Below are 5,477 nucleotides of genomic sequence, written 5' to 3'. Positions count from 1 at the left end.
AAATAAAAAGAGAAATGTCAGAAAGGTGATGAGGGTAGGAAGTTTTGGGTAGGCACATGCTAAAAAAAAGGGCACAGGCACAAGAGAAAAGTAGATCTGGGAAAAAGCACTTAAGAAAGAGTCAGGCAAAATAGGCATGGGGTAAATAGATTACATATGAAATTCATACAGAATAAAGAGATTATGCCAAAAAAAAATCCAGCCTTGGAACAATTAGTGAGCTAACAGGTTGGACTAGATATTGGGTAGGCAAAGAGACAGAGGAGTATTCATGAGCTGGGAGTGCTGAGAAATTAGCCTGATGATCAAGTACGAATTAGAAGGATGTTAAATGGGGGAATAAATCCTGGACAGGATGATTGATGAAGAAAAATGTGGGTGCACATACAGATGAGTGGGTACCAGGAAACTCATCAGAGTACAAGTGAGCAGAGAGATGAATATGGATGGGACAAGGGAGAAGATGAAAATATCCAGTTTACTATGTGCTATGGAAATCCAGAGAGATTAATTAAAATTTGCATCAGATTGATCAGATAGGTAAGTACTCACAGGCGTTAACTTAATGACTATTTATAAAAGAGACTGCAAAATAAGATGGTTAATGATGGCAATGGTTGGATTCTGGTCTCAGGCACGACAGGCAGAAGCAAAAGTGGTGAATACATTAGTGCTGTAAGAAAGGACCAGAGCAATTAGCAGATGTGAGGTAGACTGGATGTGTGAGACATGAATGTATGCAAAATAGGCAAAGAGGTCAGGTAAATGAGAATTCATGGGGAAATGGATTGCTGAGTGTTATGAAAGTCGACTATAAACACCTCCAGGGATGTGTGGGAGAGAAAATGAGGTGCTCTGCAGTCCTGAGATGGACAGAAAGAGAACAGATCTCTTTGCACAAGAAATAAACAGAGAGAAATTACGTGATCGAGGCTGTGACTCCCATACCAATCCTAAAACTAACCCTAATTCTAAATCCTAACACAAACCTGACTTTAGGCTTGAAATTTACCCTAACACAACACTAAGCCAAGCCTAACCCTAACCCAAAAGCATCTGGACACAACACTAACCCTTAACCACAACCTCACCCAAAAACTCTGTGCCTAGTACCTAACCCTAACACAAGCTGAGACCCACCACCGACCCTGATCCTAACCCTAATCCTATCCCAAACCTAGCCCATGCCTCACCCTAACCCAAAATAATCCTAAAACCTGAAACAACCCCACCCTTAACTCGAAATCAATCTCAACCCACTCCTAACCCTAAGCAAACCCTGACCCTAACTAACTTCATCTTAACCTTGCACCTTAGAAGAACAGGTAGAAATAAATGATGTCTTTGTGTTGACACTAAGTTGTTTTAAAACAAAAGAAAGAAGATCAGGTAAATATGTCAGAGCTGAAGTTGTTCGTTTTTATACAACATAAAATTCTACAGTATTTTTTGGCTACAGGGAGGCAGGAGGGTTGGCTGGACGAGTGGGTGTAAGGTAAAGATGAGTAAATGAAACATGTTTGTGTAGAGAAGTTACACCAGAGAGCTGGGAGCGTGCAAGTCAGTGAGAAATTCACAGTTATGATCTCAGATTGAAGATCAGCTAGATGGAGATCTATACAACAGCGTGACATATGCAAGTAGTGGTTAAATCACACGTCCAGGTAGGTTGGAGGTAGGCAGGTGGTGTGTGGGATGGACAGGTCAGGAAGGAGGGAGGAGGAGATGGAAGGGGGGTGACTACAGAGAGTGGGGAGCGTGGAGTGAGCAGGTACATACCTTGCCAGAGCTTGTTTGGGTGTATGGACAGCACAGGTAACGGGGTGGGTTCAGCTCAGGAAAGCAGGACTGCAGATGGGCAGCTCTTTCCAAACTGAGACCCCTGCCAAGATGCCAGCCCCTGCCCCGAGAGCTTCAGCCCTTGGGCTGCAAGTGAACTCTGCTTGCAGCTCTCCCCGAAGCCCTGGAAATGGGGAGGGGGCCAGCAAGGGCAGGGGTCCCACATGGTCCATCACACGGGGCAGCAGGGCTGGGGAGGGGGGCAGATGGGTCAGTCGGGGGGGGTGCAGGAAGGTGGGAAGGGGCTGCAGGCTGATGGGCACAGGGGCAAAATGTGCAAAGCCACTGAAGGGAAGAGGATGAGCGTTCAGAGGGCAGGATTCAGCCCTTTTGGGTCTGTCTCACGGAGCTGGGAGAGCACAGCTCTGCAAAACGCCGCCTTCGCTTCGCCTGGCTTTACTCTTCGCTTTTAGGAACATGGGTTTGGTACCTGGAGGAGGGTGCGAGCAGGGCTGTGGTTCTCCGGGGGGCACAGCCCGGTGGCAGCTCTCCAGCCGGGCTCTCACCTCCTGCCCAGGAGCGTTTTGCTGGGTAGTTTCCTTCTGCGCTTAAGTACTTCCCTGAATTAGCTCTTAAATGAGTGAAGCCTCCTTCTAGACTTTCTGGCGAAAAAAAAGAAGGGAGTGGAGGGAGAATGGGAATTTTTGAGGGTGCTCCAATGCCCAGAGCCAGCCTTTGGGATTTGGGATCTCCATTTGGGAAGGGATTTGGGTTCTCACAGTTTTACCTGGGCGGTTAGAGGAGCCTCAGAAGGAGCCAGAGAAGATACCTGACAGACACAGGCACTGGGTGCTTTCAAAGATCCCTCTCTGTACTTAGCTGTATCTTCAGACATCTAAATCCCTCCAAAAGTCTCACTCTTAGTGTCTAAATCCCAGGTGCCTTCCTCATTTCGAGGAAAATCTCACAGCAGGGCTGATTCACCGCGTCATTTCTTAAAATCTGGTCCTCACTCACATCTAGCGTTTGAACCCCCCACGGTTAATCCCCTGCACCCAGGCACCCACCTCCTCGGAGCCCGGAAAAAAAGTGACTTTGGGCTCCTGGAGGGCAGCAGCTCCTTTCTCCCTCCTCATGCTAAGTCGGATTTTTGTTTCTTGCATATAAACGCAGAGATTTAGGAAGCTCCGGGCCGCTCATTTGCATCGGTGGCGTTCGCCCGTGGGCACAAACCTTCCCTCGGCTCCACTGATCTCCTGGGAAGATTTGTGAGCAAATTTGCTCATCTCTGAACACGGTTTTTGCAAGAAATTACTTGGGTGAAGAAGCGGGAGGGGGAAAAAAAATTCGAATACATATGTTCTTTCGTTTTTATTTTATTCTTTAAAAAAAAATGGGTTTTTTTATTTGTTGAGAGATTGGTAAATAAAAATTTCATGCTTAAGCCCATCATTTCTTCATCAGAGAAATTGGAGGTGGGGATAAACTAATTATTTTTTCCTGTTTAAAAGAATCAATCATGCCACAAAAGAAAAAGCTGGCTGCCACTGAAGCATTTTTGATCAAAAATCTGCCTGCAGCCCTGCTGCTTAATCAGTTTGGAGCAGAGCGTTGCCTGTAGCTTGTTAATAAGAGCAGCTTGCCCGAGCGGTTTGTACCATGGTGAGCTGCAGAGGAGGCTTGTTGCAGAGCTGTGGATTTTATTTTGCAGCTCTGTTAATTAAAACATATTTGACTTTGAAGGAGGTTTTTACTGTTTTCTAGGAGGGTGAGCAGAAAACTGTTCTCCTGGATAGATTAAAGGAGGGTTAAGGAGTATTTTTTTTAAGAACATAACAACTTAACTTTGTTTGATGGGCAAATTCTTCTCAAAACCTTCTTATTTTTATTTGTTCTCCGTCTTTGTGGACAGGCTGCTTTCTGAGTCTGAATATCTCGGCTGTTTTTATAATATCAAACTAAATTTTCACTTAGAAGTTGCCAGATTGGAACAGAAAAAAATAACACAGATTCCTGTTTAATTGATAAAGTGATTTTTACTTATATAAGGGTAAAGTAATGGGGCCTGAAACTGTGCCATTGAAGTTAATGCCAAACTCTTCACAGGTTTCGTATAAAGGCTGTATTTTTATTTAGTTCCAGCGAGTTTTGCAGCAAAACGTTAAGGCGTTTCGAAGTGTTATTTTTATTATACAAAAAAAAACCATTAAAACCGGTACTGAAGCATCCCATTAATTTAAATGGGACTTCGCCTAGTTTGCTGAGTTCCAGGCCACAGATAAAGAGAAATATGCAACTTGGAGTTAAACTGACCACAGCTTTTTATTAGGAGACGTTTCACCTCGAACGAAAGGAGCAGTCTGAGGCAGAAAGTCTTTGTGAACTTCATCTGGGCTGGTGCGACTGGAGCCTCCCCCCCTTGCAGCAGCTTCTGGGTGGGTCACCTGGGACCTCTCAGGACCCTGTAACGTTCCCAAAGCGAACCCCCAAGCCCAGGCAGGTATGCAAAGGGGCTCCCCAGGCAAGCTTCGCCTTGGAAATGCTAAACACACCCAGAACAAACGGAAAACTTGATGCAGACTCCAAGAATCTGCTCTCCTTGACGAAAGCAAGGCTGCGATCCATGGGTAGGAGCCGGGGGGCTGTCTGCAGCCCCCGCTGGAAGGCAGAGCCCCCCCTCCTCCCAGGCTGGGTGGAAGGGATGCAGCCTCCGAAATCTCTGCCCGAGCTCCGTGCGCTGGAAAACTCTTGGAGGAATGCGAAGGGATGGAAAAGCATCGCCTGCGGTGTGCGGAAACAGCCGGGCGCTGGCAGCGGGAGCTCGAAACCCAAAGTGTGGGGAGAGGTGGGGAGAGACGTGTTAGATGTCAGGGACACCCCCTCCATGGGGACTTTGGGGGGTAAGGGACCGTTAAAGCACAGCCCCCCTCGATCTCCCCCAGCCTGGGCACGCACCTGGGCACCTCCAAGGGCATGTTCCTAAGGAAGCTGTGCTTGGACAAGGTGGTCCCAAGCCGTGCTGGAAACACAGCGACTCTCCCCCACTAATTCAAGCTCTAACCATCGTGGGGGAGACCCAAAGGCGGCAGAGCATCCGCAGAAGTGCGCGGGAAAGGTGTAGGAGATGCTTTGTGCTCAGTGTCTCCTCGGAATTTTCCTTCCCTCGAGTCATAAATGTGTCAAGATGCCCAAATTTCGCCCAGCCGCGGGGAAACGTGGGCGCTGCGTGTCTCTGCTCTGATTGAGGACTCACAGAGACCCTCCAGGAACAGGAGAAAACGAACACGGAAAATTCAGGCTGAAATCCCAGCGGAGGGCTGGCAGGAACCCTCCCGGGTGGAACTGGAGGGGATCCCCAGTCGTTGCGCTGGGCTGGTGCATCCTCCCGTAGCTCTAATAATTAATTTATCTAATAAATGATAAAGTAGCCGAGGACACCCAGCTCCTCTCTGCGGAGCCCCCAGCTTGGGAGCAAAGCACGAACACGGAAAATTCAGGCTGAAATCCCAGCGGAGGGCTGGCAGGAACCCTCCCGGGTGGAACTGGAGGGGATCCCCAGTCGTTGCGCTGGGCTGGTGCATCCTCCCGTAGCTCTAATAATTAATTTATCTAATAAATGATAAAGTAGCCGAGGACACCCAGCTCCTCTCTGCGGAGCCCCCAGCTTGGGAGCAAAGCCCCCCCAGCCCCGGGACGGG

Source organism: Merops nubicus, unplaced genomic scaffold, assembly GCF_000691845.1.
Source record: "Merops nubicus isolate BGI_N331 unplaced genomic scaffold, ASM69184v1 scaffold10799, whole genome shotgun sequence".
Lineage (NCBI taxonomy): Eukaryota > Metazoa > Chordata > Aves > Coraciiformes > Meropidae > Merops > Merops nubicus.
Note: the sequence above shows the minus strand (reverse complement) of the source record.